General features: G+C 43.9%; 2 non-coding genes across 2 annotated transcripts; both read left to right on the top strand.

Annotated features, from left to right (window-relative positions):
• Positions 1-4,483: 4,483 nt before the first annotated feature.
• LOC142682107 (U2 spliceosomal RNA) lies at positions 4,484-4,671 on the top strand. Its single transcript, XR_012853898.1, has one exon. It is a non-coding gene; the product is annotated as a U2 spliceosomal RNA (small nuclear RNA).
• Positions 4,672-10,852: 6,181 nt separating this feature from the next.
• LOC142682104 (U2 spliceosomal RNA) lies at positions 10,853-11,039 on the top strand. The gene has a single exon (XR_012853895.1). It is a non-coding gene; the product is annotated as a U2 spliceosomal RNA (small nuclear RNA).
• The last annotated feature ends 3,280 nt before the right edge of the window (positions 11,040-14,319 follow it).

Here is a 14,319-nt window from a genome sequence, read left to right as displayed (position 1 = left end):
GTGAGATTGATGGAAAAAATGTGGATGTGTCTGGTAATGTGGTTAAAAATATTTTGTTTGATTTTCAGTTGAAGGATGTGATAAAATTATGTGGGGTAGACCCCCAAGATACATATTTTTCAGACAGGGGTATTTATAGTTCGAGACTAGATATGTGTTTTGTGTCGAAAGGTGTGATGGGTAAAAATTATATGCAAATGAGGGTAATATATTCAGATCATGAGTGTGTGATGTGTGAACTGGTTTTGGATGTGGAATGTATAAGTGGGAGGGGTTTATGGAAATTAAATGTTAATTTGTTAGAAGATGAGGAGGTGTATGGGAAATATGTTAATTTGTATGGGAGTTGGTGTAGAAGGAAGAAAGAGTTTGTAGATGTGTTGGAGTGGTGGGATTGGGTGAAGGAAAAGACAAAAGTATATTTTAAGAAAGCTGGTTATAGAAGAGCGGCTGGTAGAAGGAGAAAGTATGAGTGCTTGTATAAAAGATTGGGGTTTTTGAGAAGTTTGAAGAAGAATGGTTGGGCGGTGGATGAGAAGATTGAGGAAGTTAAGAAGAATATGAAAGAATGGATGGTGAAGAAGGGTAAGGAAATTATGTATCAAGCAAGATTGGATAAGTTAGAAAAGAATGAGAAATGTTCGAGATATTTTTTTAAAAAAGTGATTGGGAAGAAAGAGGATTTGGTATGTGTGTATGATAAGGATGGGAATGTGGTAAAAGGGAAAGTGGTGTTAGGAGTGGTTGAAGAGTTTTACAGAGAATTGTATGCAGTAAAGGAGTGTGATAGAGATTTGGAGTCTGAGGTGGTGGCTGTGATTGAGAAGCAGGTGGAGAGAATGGAGTATGATAGGCTGATGAGAGGAGTTGGGGAGGAAGAGGTTAAATCAGTTATTGAAAGCATGTCAGTGAATAGAACACCGGGAGAGGATGGGTTGCCAGTGGAGTTTTATAAGAGAATGTGGGATGTGATTAAGCTAGATATGATTGAGATATATGTTTTTATGCGGGAAAAGTGTAGATTGGCGGAGAGTATGAAGAGTGGAGTGGTTGTGCTGATTTATAAGAAAGGGGATGAGAAGGATGTAAGGAATTGGAGACCTATAACTTTGTTGAATGTGGATTATAAGATTTTTGCTAAAATGATTGCCAATAGAATGAGAGATGTGATCGATCAGGTGATTGGGGAGGATCAAGTGTGTGGAATTCCTGGGAGAAGGATTGGGGAGAATCTTTGTTTGTTGAGAGATGTGTTGTGGGATGCAAGGGAGAGAAAGCAAGAGGTTAGTGTGTTGTCTATTGATTTTGAAAAAGCATTTGATAGGTTGTCGCATGATTTTCTGTTTAAAGTGTTGGTGAGGATGGGGTTTCCTGGAGAGTTTGTGAATATGGTGAGGATGTTGTATAGGGGTGTTGGCAGTAAGATTTTGATAAACGGATGGGTGAGTGAAGAAGTGAAGGTGTGTTCGGGTGTTAGGCAGGGATGCCCTTTGTCCCCTATAGTCTTTGTGTGTGCTTTAGAACCATTATTAGAGATGATTAGGAAGGATAAGTGTATGAGAGGAATACAGATTCCAGGGAGTGGTGGGAAAGAGCTGAAAGTGTTGGCGTATATGGACGATGTGTGTGTGCTGTGTGATTCTATTGCAGTTTTGAGGAGGGCAAAACTATTGGTGTCCTTGTTTTGTGGTGCGTCTGCTTTTAGGGTAAATTGGAAGAAAAGTGAGTATAAGAGGTTTGGAAGTTCAGGTATGAACGAGGACTTGGGTGTGAAAAGAGTGGACGGTGCGATTCAAATTTTGGGGGTTAAAATGGATGAAAAATTGGATGGAAGTGAGAGTTGGGTAGATGTGGAGAAAAGAGTGAGTAGGAAGTTGAGATTTTGGAGTTTGAGAGAGTTGACGTTTGAAGGAAAGATAATGGTGATAAAAAGTGTGATTTTGCCGATTTTTCTGTATCTTGCTGTGGTGTTTCCTCCGGGGTATATGGTTGTAAGGAAATTGAATAGAATTGTGTTTGTGTTTTTCTGGGGAACGACAATGGAGAGAGTGAGAAGGGAGACTGTGCTGAAGGACTGGGTGAATGGGGGTATGAATTTTCCTAATATTGAAGTGTATTTAGGGGTGAATGTGATGTTTGCAGTGAAGAGGATGCTGGGAGGTGATTGGAAATTTGCATGCATGGTGAGATTTCTGGGTGGGAAGGTGTTAGGAAAAATAGGATGGATAAAAAGAGATTTAACTCCTTAACGCCGAAGGACGGATATATCCGTCCTCAGCAGCTGCTAGTTCGCGCAGGAGGACGGATATATCCGTCCTGTGATCGCGCGGGTACTGACAGCGTACCCATGCGATCAGCGGCAGGAGCACGGCTGTTATACTCAGCCTGGCTCCTGCTGCAACTGCCGGAATCGAAGCACGCTCCGATTCCGGCAGTTTAACCCATTAAATGCCGCTGTCAATAGTGACAGCGGCATCTAATGTGTTTGACAGAGGGAGGGAGCTCCCTCTGTCACCCGATCGGCGCCCCCGCAAACAAATCGGGGGTCGCCGTCGGGTTTCCATGACAGCCGGGGGTCTAACAAAGACCCCCAGGTCTGTCTTCAGCATCTGCCTGTTAGGCGATGCCAGAGGCATGACCTAATAGGTTGCCTGTCAGTTTTACACTGACAGGCAATAATGCTTCGGTATACTAAGTATACCAAAGCATTATATATGCGATCAACAGATCGCATAGTGAAGTCCCCTGATGGGACTTAAAAAAAAAATGACAATCAGTTAAATAAAGTTTGTGAAAAAAAAAAAAAAAAAAATTACAGTCAAAGTCAAATAAAACTACTTTTTTGGCCCAAAAAGTGGTTTTATTTAGTAAAACTGTCAAAACAAATCACACATACACATATATGGTATCCCCGCGATCGTAACAACTTGACCAATAAAATGAACACATTAATTAAACCGCCGGATGAACGGCGTCCAAAGAAAACGCAAAAAACAACGGCAAAATTCTCTCTTTTCTCCCATTCCCCCCCAAAAAAATAAAATAAAAGTTAATCTATAAGTCCTATGTACCCCAAAATAGTACTAATGAAAACTACACATTGTCCCGCAAAAATCAAGCCCACATACGGCCACATTGACGGAAAAATAAAAACGTTACGGCTCTTGGAATGCGGCGATGCAAAAACAAGTAATTTTTTTCTAAAAGGGTTTTTATTGTGCAAACGTAGAAAAAACATATAAAACCTTTACATATTTGGTATCCCCGTAATCGTGCCGACCCATAGAATAAAGTTAACATGTTATTTACGCTGCATAGTAAACGGCGTAAATTTATAACGTGAAAATTAATGCTGGAATAGCTGCTTATTTTCAATTCTCTCCTAAAATAAAGTTAATAAAAGTTAATCAATACATTATAAGCATCTAAAAATGGTACAATTACAAAATACAACTCGTCCCGCAAAAAACAAACCCTTATACGGCTATGTCGACGGAATAAAAAAAAAGTTACGACTCTTGGAATGCGACCGTGAAAAAACAAGAAATAATCCTTGGTCATTAACGTGCAAAATGGCCCGGTCATTAAGGGGTTAAGGAAGCCGTATGCGTTTGTGAGTCCTAAATGGTATGAGTTTATTGAGAATTTTATGAGGAAGTTTGGATTGACCACGGTGAAGAAAGAATGTTTGAAAGATAAGAAGAGTGTGTTTAAGTGTATAAAAGATATGGAAGTCCAATGTAATATAAATATGGTGAGAGGTCAGTGTGTTGGTAAGGTGTGGAAGGGGTTGAGGACAGATGGTATTACAAATAGACAGAGAGAGATTGTATGGCAGAGTTTGCATGGTGGGTTGTCAGTTAGAGAGTTTCAGAAAAATCGTGGAGTTGTGAGGAGTGATTTGTGTCCAAGAGAGAATTGTGGTGGGAGCGAAAGTATAGTGCATCTGTTTTGGAATTGTGGGGTGGCACAGGGAGTTTGGAGGGGTATGGGTCCGTTACTTAAGGAGTTGGTTGGGATCAATAGGTTATGTATGGAAATAGTTTTGTTTGGGCTTGCGAGTATAAGTGAGAAAAATCAAAGGGTATTATTTGTCATGCTAGCAATTATAAAAGAGGTTTTGTGGGATGTTAGGAACCTGTATGTGTTTAGAAAAAAAGATGTAACTGTGGAAGGATGTTTGAGAATGGTATTGGATAGGATGTATACAGTGTATTTGGTAGATAAGGAAAGGTTGGGGGAGGTGGATGCAGAAGGGATTTGGAAGGTCTTGAAGTGGAGGTATATGGTGAGAGTGTAGTGGAGGGGTGGAATTTTTTTGATATGATTTCTGTATTTGCTTTTTGTTATATGAAAATTTAAAAAACCTAAATGAAAAAGCCTGATGATGATTGGATGGAACCGTTCAGAATATCTAGGATACTGATAGTAAGTATCGACAGGATATGAACGAGTGCTTTTAAACAAAATTAATCCAAACCTGAAGGTTTTAAAAAAAAAAAAAAAAAAAAAAAAAAATCTGTTCTTATCAGTTTAATATCTGATACGTCCCCTATCTGGGGACCATATATTAAATGGATTTTTAGAACAGGGAGATGGAAATAGAGCTTGCTCTGTCCACTCCACGCATTGACCTGGTATTGCAGTATTTCCAGGACCGGTGCACCCTTTCCTTATGTGTTTACTAAAATCAGATTCCAAAAGTGCTTTTTGTGTTTGCCATTGTTTTTGTCTTTCGGATGGGATCTCCCCTTTTAATCCCATTATTTCAACACCTGTTGGACAATGCATTTGTACAGTCATGTGTGATAATGAGCTAATTTATTAAATGCAATTAATTAATACATTGCCACCTCTTGTTTTGTGTCGTCTGTGTTTCTGTGTTTCCGGCATTTCACATTGGAACAGCTCATTCACCTTCCTTGTCTTCTCTCCGCCCTCCCTCCTAGGTAGGTTAAAGAGCTGCACCTGAGCCAGCCACTGATTGATGCAGCACCATAGTCAAATAGTGGAGTGGAGTAGGGGAACAGAAAACAGCCATTAAAGCAGCCAGCCCGCCCGCCCGCCCGTCACAATGGACCTACCTGTGTACACTAGATGGATGTGATGGAATGTACTGTGGTCCCTACATTTCAAGAAGAAGTAAGAATTGCAGTTGCAACAAACCCTTGCTTGCCTACAAAGAGAGCAGCAATTTGGATTTGTTACTATGTTACCTGGAAGAATAACAAACTGTGCAAGGATGGAGGTTGTAGGAGCAAGGAGAACAAGTTGTCTGTAAAGTTGGTGGATGCCTATTTTCCATTTTGCAGTCCCTTGTCTCCCTCTTGTGGCCTCCTGGAGGCAACTAGCTGTGCAAAAAAAAGACAGCCTGGGGGCCGGCTGTTGCAGTGTTGCCCTCTCAGGCAACACTGAGTGACTGACTGAGCCGCACCGTCTTATATAAAGTTCAGACGGAACTTTGCACGTGTCATAGTGGAGACCTCAGGAGCCAGAGCCAGCTTTCTGACATCATAATGGGGCCTCAGAGATAAAAGCCTGGGCCCAGGCAGTGTTGGTCAGTGCTGTTCAGCAGGCAGCACTGGACTGGATTAAAGCTGATACAAGGTGTGAAAGGAGAAGGGGTGGCAGTGGGCATGCACTTACTGCTGCTGCTGCTGCTGCTGCTGCTGCTGCCAGTGTTTGCACGGCAGGAGGGCATTTGGGCGTTGCCAGTAAGGCGTTTTTATGTCGATTCCTCCTCTTTCAGCACTGCATTGTGGTGCAAGCAAAAGAAGCAAATCCTGTCTTGCTTCCTCTCCGGCCTTTATTCACCTCCCGCTTAGTAGCTGTGAGTGTGTGTGAGCCTGCAGGGCCCCATGGAATTGCCTAGGAGTAGGCTGAATCGCTGCAAGGGGTGAACAGCAGTATTGGGCAGGCTCGGTCAACGCGCGGCCCGTTCGGGTTATCGCTTCTCGGCCTTTTGGCTCAGATCAGGGTTTATTGCTCTGGTCTGGGTTGGGGGTGCGAGTGTTCCTGCAGTAGCAGGAGACCTCTTGAGTGGTGATCCTCCTATGGTCCTGGACCGATAGGCAAAATGGCAAGTATGGAATTTTCAACAGGTATACAGAAGACCGTCCGGCTGAAGGTGGATACCGCAGACAGTGTGAAGAACTGCATCTCGTATATTGGTCATGAAATCGTGGAAAAAATGGCTGGTATTACCTTGGAAAACGATGTGTTTTGTATCCAGGAATCTAAAAAGCAAGGTATTTATGACGTTTCCTTTTATAATGATGGGACCTGCCTGCTTTTTTACGAGTGCCTGAAGACCAACGCTGCAAACCAGGTACTGAAAAATGTGACTTTTGTTCCACTATTTGAGTTAGAGGAAAAAACTGTTTTTATCCATGTGTTCAATCCTTTCACTGATGTCAATGTCCTAAAGAATTTTCTTGGACAGTACTGTTTGAGTGTGAAAGGGGGGGTAAAACAAAGAAGTATCCTCAATATTTTCAATGGTACCTATAAATTTTGGGTAAAATTAAGGCCGGACGAGAGTTGCATTGGGGGAGTGAGACACCCACCTGCCAACTTTTCTGTGGCTGGGAACAGAGGCTACCTCTACTACCAAGGGCAGCCATCTTTCTGTAGGAACTGCTTCAAATTTGGCCATTTAAGGGAGGATTGCCCAGGGGTTAAATTATGCAGGAATTGCAAAAATCCTGGACATGAGGCTGGGGCGTGTCCACAGCCTAGAGCCTGTGACCTGTGTGGACAAACTGGCCATATGTATAGAGACTGTCCTGAGGTTGTAAAGAGGAGGGAAGAAAGGAAGAAGCAAGAGGAAGCTAGAAGGCAAAGAAACCAAATAGATCTTGATAGGAAGAGGGAGGAAGGAGCAAGAATTTTGAGGATGTCTGAGGAGGCGGAAAAAAGGCATGAAAATGAAAGTGTTCAAGTGCAGCAGCAGGTGGAGATGGGGGAGGTGCTGATGAGCCCAGCTGTGGAATCTCCCATGAGCACTGTGATCGAGGAGTCGTTAAGAATTGACTGGTCTCTCTCCGAGGAAGATGAACCTCCTGCGGGGGAAGTGTCTGTCTCAGGTGCAGAATGTTTTCGCCCCCCCAGGAAAACGGCAAAAAAGCCACGGTTTGAAAAGGAGGAGGAAGCGGAGATTTCATTGGAGAACCCGTTCGAATCTCTATTTGAGGCCCACATGGATACAAGCGCTGGCGGAGAAGGTACTTCCAAAATACGCCCGGGAAAAATCCTTAAATAATGACACTGCTTAAATTTCTTCCTTAGGGTTGTTTTTTTTATTATGTCTTTGAAATTTTTGTCTTCTAATGTCCGCATGTTTAGAAGTAGAGCTAGAAGGGCTCTCATACTAGATTTTCTAGCAAACCAAAATGTGGATGTAATCTGTGTACAAGAGTGTGGATTAGATTTTGTGGTGGGGCAGGAGGAGTGGGTGCACGGGCCTGCAATATGGTCAATGTCTAATAAAAATAGAAATGATGGTATAGGGATTCTATTCAAAAACAAAAAAATAGAAATTTGCAGTTATACTGTTATTGAGGAGGGAAGGTGTGTGATGGTGGTGGTGAGATTTAATAGAGTGAATGTTCGTATAATTAATATATATGCTCCAGCTAATAAGAATGAAAGAGTGGAATTGTTGGAAAAAGTTAAAATGTTTTTGCCTGGGAAGGATCCGGTTGTGTGGATAGGGGACTTTAATTGTGAGATTGATGGAAAAAATGTGGATGTGTCTGGTAATGTGGTTAAAAATATATTGTTTGATTTTCAGTTGAAGGATGTGATAAAATTATGTGGGGTAGACCCCCAAGATACATATTTTTCAGACAGGGGTATTTATAGTTCAAGACTAGATATGTGTTTTGTGTCGAAAGGTGTGATGGGAAAAAATTATATGCAAATGAGGGTAATATATTCAGATCATGAGTGTGTGATGTGTGAACTGGTTTTGGATGTGGAATGTATAAGTGGGAGGGGTTTATGGAAATTAAATGTTAATTTGTTAGAAGATGAGGAGGTGTATGGGAAATATGCTAATTTGTATGGGAGTTGGTGTGGAAGGAAGAAAGAGTTTGTAGATGTGTTGGAGTGGTGGGATTGGGTGAAGCAAAAGACAAAAGTATATTTTAAGAAAGTGGGTTATAGAAGAGCAGCTGGTAGAAGGAGAAAGTATGAGTGCTTGTATAAAAGATTGGGGTTTTTGAGGAATTTGAAGAAGAATGGTTGGGAGGTGGATGAGAAGATTGAGGAAGTTAAGAAGAATATGAAAGAATGGATGGTGAAGAAGGGTAAGGAAATTATGTATCAAGCAAGATTGGATAAGGTAGAAAAGAATGAGAAATGTTCGAGATATTTTTTTAAAAAAGTGATTGGGAAGAAAGAGGATTTAGTATGTGTGTATGATAAGGATGGGAATGTGGTAAAAGGGAAAGTGGTGTTAAGAGTGGTTGAAGAGTTTTACAGAGAATTGTATGCAGTAAAGGAGTGTGATAGAGATTTGGAGTCTGATGTGGTGGCTGTGATTGAGAAGCAGGTGGAGAGAGTGGAGTATGATAGGCTGATGAGAGGAGTTGGGGAGGAAGAGGTTAAAACAGCTATTGAAAGCATGTCAGTGAATAGAACTCCGGGAGAGGATGGGTTGCCAGTGGAGTTTTATAAGAGAATGTGGGATGTGATTAAGCTAGATATGATTGAGATATATGTTTTTATGCGGGAAAAGTGTAGATTGGCGGAGAGTATGAAGAGTGGAGTGGTTGTGCTGATTTATAAGAAAGGGGATGAGAAGGATGTAAGGAATTGGAGACCTATAACTTTGTTGAATGTGGATTATAAGATTTTTGCTAAAATGATTGCCAATAGAATGAGAGATGTGATCAGTCAGGTGATTGGGGAGGATCAGGTGTGTGGAATTCCTGGGAGAAGGATTGGGGAAAATCTTTGTTTGTTGAGAGATGTGTTGTGGGATGCAAGGGAGAGAAAGCAAGAGGTTAGTGTGTTGTCTATTGATTTTGAAAAAGCGTTTGATAGGTTGTCGCATGATTTTCTGTTTAAAGTGTTGGTGAAGTTGGGGTTTCCTGGAGACTTTGTGAATATGGTGAGGATGTTGTATAGGGGTGTTGGCAGTAAGATTTTGATAAACGGATGGGTGAGTGAAGAAGTGAAGGTGTGTTCGGGTGTTAGGCAGGGATGCCCTTTGTCCCCTATAGTCTTTGTGTGTGCTTTAGAACCATTATTAGAGATGATTAGGAAGGATAAGTGTATGAGAGGAATACAGATTCCAGGGGGTGGTGGGAAAGAGCTGAAAGTGTTGGCGTATATGGACGATGTGTGTGTGCTGTGTGATTCTATTGCAGTTTTGAGGAGGGCAAAACTATTGGTGTCCTTGTTTTGTGGTGCGTCTGCTTTTAGGGTAAATTGGAAGAAAAGTGAGTATAAGAGGTTTGGAAGTTCAGGTATGAACGAGGACTTGGGTGTGAAAAGAGTGGACGGTGCGATTCAAATTTTGGGGGTTAAAATGGATGAAAAATTGGATGGAAGTGAGAGTTGGGTAGATGTGGAGAAAAGAGTGAGTAGGAAGTTGAGATTTTGGAGTTTGAGAGAGTTGACGTTTGAAGGAAAGATAATGGTGATAAAAAGTGTGATTTTGCCGATTTTTCTGTATCTTGCTGTGGTGTTTCCTCCGGGGTATATGGTTGTAAGGAAATTGAATAGAATTGTGTTTGTGTTTTTCTGGGGAACGACAATGGAGAGAGTGAGAAGGGAGACTGTGCTGAAGGACTGGGTGAATGGGGGTATGAATTTTCCTAATATTGAAGTGTATTTAGGGGTGAATGTGATGTTTGCAGTGAAGAGGATGCTGGGAGGTGATTGGAAATTTGCATGCATGGTGAGATTTCTGGGTGGGAAGGTGTTAGGAAAAATAGGATGGATAAAAAGAGATTTAAGGAAGCCGTATGCGTTTGTGAGTCCTAAATGGTATGAGTTTATTGAGAATTTTATGAGGAAGTTTGGATTGACCACGGTGAAGAAAGAATGTTTGAAAGATAAGAAGAGTGTGTTTAAGTGTATAAAAGATATGGAAGTCCAATGTAATATAAATATGGTGAGAGGTCAGTGTGTTGGTAAGGTGTGGAAGGGGTTGAGGACAGATGGTATTACAAATAGACAGAGAGAGATTGTATGGCAGAGTTTGCATGGTGGGTTGTCAGTTAGAGAGTTTCAGAAAAATCGTGGAGTTGTGAGGAGTGATTTGTGTCCAAGAGAGAATTGTGGTGGGAGCGAAAGTATAGTGCATCTGTTTTGGAATTGTGGGGTGGCACAGGGAGTTTGGAGGGGTATGGGTCCGTTACTTAAGGAGTTGGTTGGGATCAATAGGTTATGTATGGAAATAGTTTTGTTTGGGCTTGCGAGTGTAAGTGAGAAAAATCAAAGGGTATTATTTGTCATGCTAGCAATTATAAAAGAGGTTTTGTGGGATGTTAGGAACCTGTATGTGTTTAGAAAAAAAGATGTAACTGTGGAAGGATGTTTGAGAATGGTATTGGATAGGATGTATACAGTGTATTTGGTAGATAAGGAAAGGTTGGGGGAGGTGGATGCAGAAGGGATTTGGAAGGTCTTGAAGTGGAGGTATATGGTGAGAGTGTAGTGGAGGGGTGGAATTTTTTTGATATGATTTCTGTATTTGCTTTTTGTTATATGAAAATTTAAAAAACCTAAATGAAAAAGCCTGATGATGATTGGATGGAACCGTTCAGAATATCTAGGATACTGATAGTAAGTATCGACAGGATATGAACGAGTGCTTTTAAACAAAATTAATCCAAACCTGAAGGTTTTAAAAAAAAAAAAAAAAAAAAAAAAAATCTGTTCTTATCAGTTTAATATCTGATACGTCCCCTATCTGGGGACCATATATTAAATGGATTTTTAGAACAGGGAGATGGAAATAGAGCTTGCTCTGTCCACTCCACGCATTGACCTGGTATTGCAGTATTTCCAGGACCGGTGCACCCTTTCCTTATGTGTTTACTAAAATCAGATTCCAAAAGTGCTTTTTGTGTTTGCCATTGTTTTTGTCTTTCGGATGGGATCTCCCCTTTTAATCCCATTATTTCAACACCTGTTGGACAATGCATTTGTACAGTCATGTGTGATAATGAGCTAATTTATTAAATGCAATTAATTAATACATTGCCACCTCTTGTTTTGTGTCGTCTGTGTTTCTGGCATTTCACATTGGAACAGCTCATTCACCTTCCTTGTCTTCTCTCCGCCCTCCCTCCTAGGTAGGTTAAAGAGCTGCACCTGAGCCAGCCACTGATTGATGCAGCACCATAGTCAAATAGTGGAGTGGAGTAGGGGAACAGCAAACAGCCATTAAAGCAGCCAGCCCGCCCGCCCGCCCGTCACAATGGACCTACCTGTGTACACTAGATGGATGTGATGGAATGTACTGTGGTCCCTACATTTCAAGAAGAAGTAAGAATTGCAGTTGCAACAAACCCTTGCTTGCCTACAAAGAGAGCAGCAATTTGGATTTGTTACTATGTTACCTGGAAGAATAACAAACTGTGCAAGGATGGAGGTTGTAGGAGCAAGGAGAACAAGTTGTCTGTAAAGTTGGTGGATGCCTATTTTCCATTTTGCAGTCCCTTGTCTTCCTCTTGTGGCCTCCTGGAGTCAACTAGCTGTGCAAAAAAAAGACAGCCTGGGGGCCGGCTGTTGCAGTGTTGCCCTCTCAGGCAACACTGAGTGACTGACTGAGCCGCACCGTCTTATATAAAGTTCAGACGGAACTTTGCACGTGTCATAGTGGAGACCTCAGGAGCCAGAGCCAGCTTTCTGACATCATAATGGGGCCTCAGAGATAAAAGCCTGGGCCCAGGCAGTGTTGGTCAGTGCTGCTCAGCAGGCAGCACTGGACTGGATTAAAGCTGATACAAGGTGTGAAAGGAGAAGGGGTGGCAGTGGGCATGCACTTACTGCTGCTGCTGCTGCTGCCAGTGTTTGCACGGCAGGAGGGCATTTGGGCGTTGCCAGGAAGGCGTTTTTATGTCGATTCCTCCTCTTTCAGCACTGCATTGTGGTGCAAGCAAAAGAAGCAAATCCTGTCTTGCTTCCTCTCTGGCCTTTATTCACCTCCCGCTTAGTAGCTGTGAGTATGTGTGAGCCTGCAGGGCCCCATGGAATTGCCTAGGAGTAGGCTGAATCGCTGCAAGGGGTGAACAGCAGTATTGGGCAGGCTCGGTCAACGCGCGGCCCGTTCGGGTTATCGCTTCTCGGCCTTTTGGCTAAGACCAAGTGTATTTATACAGGAGGTTTTGTCAGAAGGTGCCTGGGGTACCCGGCTACTTGGCCTGGGGGGATCGTCACAGGTTTATCGCCTTGACTTCACCCTCCTGCAGCTATTGGGTAGTCGGACTAGTCCTCAGGCAACGAGAAGGGATCACTAGGCGGACGGCTTGCGCCGGACGGCCTAGAAGGGCGATTCCTTGTTGCGACAAGCTGTGTTGGGACAAGCTGTGATGCCGTTCACATACGGATTCGTGACTGGGGAGACCCAGTTGCGACAATCTATCCGGATTGAGGTCGAGGAGAAACATCGCCAGCGGAGGAACCTGAAGTTCATAGTAGGGGAAATCTTGCTTGGCTTCTTCGGCCTCAGACGGGAGAATATCCTGTGTCTTAATGACCAGGAAGGCCGCGGACGATATACCATCTCCTTTTGTACCGCGGCCTGCTGCGACACCATCTGTGCAGCCCTGTCTGGTGCGGACCAGACAGATGAGCGCCTGGACGGGCTCAATTTCTCGTTCCTCTACGGCGAGGAATCCATTCCACTCGTCGTGGTGATGCATAGCCCGTTTGTCCCTGCCAGGGACATCGAGATTTTCCTAGGGCGATATTGTAAAGAGATACACTTCAGCCATGAAGTAAAAAATGCAGAGGGCTTCTGGAATGGCAAACGGAAGTACTTCGTGAAGTTCTTCCAAGACCCAAGTGGCATACGAGGCTTTGTACATCCGCCAGCCAACTTTGCCATTGGGAGGAACCGGGGTTATCTCTTTTACCCCCAGATGCCCCGGTTCTGCTGGAACTGCCAGTCGTATGGACATACAAAAGACGCATGCAGTGAAGGTCATGTCATACGCTGTAACAAATGTGGAGGCCTTGGGCACGTGGCCTCCAAGTGCAGTTCCAGCACCATGTGTAACCTGTGCGGGGAGACAGGACACATGTACAAAGATTGTCCAAAGAGAACGCAGTCATTGAGGGGTGAACCCAAACCTGGGCCACCCCGACCGGGGCCAGGGCAGCAGCCTGCAACAGGTGTGGGCACTGCTGGTAATGCCCCGGGACCTACCGAAGGGTCAGGGCCAATACCCTCCACTCCACGTGTGGAGGGTGGTCCTAGGGATTCCAAGGGGGCCGAGCAGGGCTGTTCTAGCTCTGTAATGAAGGCCCCAAGCTCCAACCCGGAACCGGTCGGAAAAAAGTCTCGCCGGTCCTCGATACCCACAAAAGGGGACTGGGCAGAGATGGTGGCTGGTGAAGAGCCAAATAAGGAGTCCAGACGCAGGGGCTCCTTGCGGGATACCCCAAGCACCAGCCGCCACCGATCGGCTGGGGAGCTAGAGTCCGTCCCTCTTGTTACGCCAATAGAGGGTCGGATGCAGACGGCTTTAGATGCAGTAGGCGGAATGATGAGAAAGAAGGAAGGGACCTCACAGGCTCCTGAGCAACCCGAGATGACCAGCGATCCGGAGAGACCTGTAGCCGCACCTGAGGTAGCAGAGGCCGGAGATCGTGACGGAGATGACATCAGCCAGGAGACCGAGGAGACATCGAGTGAGGAGGACGAGGACGGAGCGCGTATGGATTTATCCAGTACGGGGAAGAGGACGAGAGAAGAGGACGTGTCCACAATTAAGAGGAAAACACTATGCCGCAGCTCGGATGAAAGCGAATTCAGGGGAAGAGTCGGGTCTAAACATCTATCCGGCTCTGACCCTGTGAACATCTTGGAGTTCGCGTCCCCGGATGCGGGGCAGCCTGACTCCCAGAGTATATCGGGGTCGGGCTCCTCAGAAGTGGACACTGACTCTCCATAAGCGATGCCTTCTAGTACCTTAAAATTCTCCTCACTGAATGTGAGGTCCCTAAAGAGCCCTGTTCGCAGGGCTGCTTTATTTTCTTTTCTTGAGACAATGGACTTTGATTTTTGCCTACTGCAGGAGTGTGGAATCCCTAACAGCATGGACTATATGGATTTAAAACAAGACTGGAAGCTGGGCC

The sequence above is a fragment of the Rhinoderma darwinii genome, assembly GCF_050947455.1.
Source record: "Rhinoderma darwinii isolate aRhiDar2 chromosome 2 unlocalized genomic scaffold, aRhiDar2.hap1 SUPER_2_unloc_7, whole genome shotgun sequence".
NCBI lineage: Eukaryota > Metazoa > Chordata > Amphibia > Anura > Rhinodermatidae > Rhinoderma > Rhinoderma darwinii.
The sequence above is the reverse complement of the archived record's forward strand: the minus strand, read 5'-3'. Positions and strand labels throughout refer to the sequence as shown.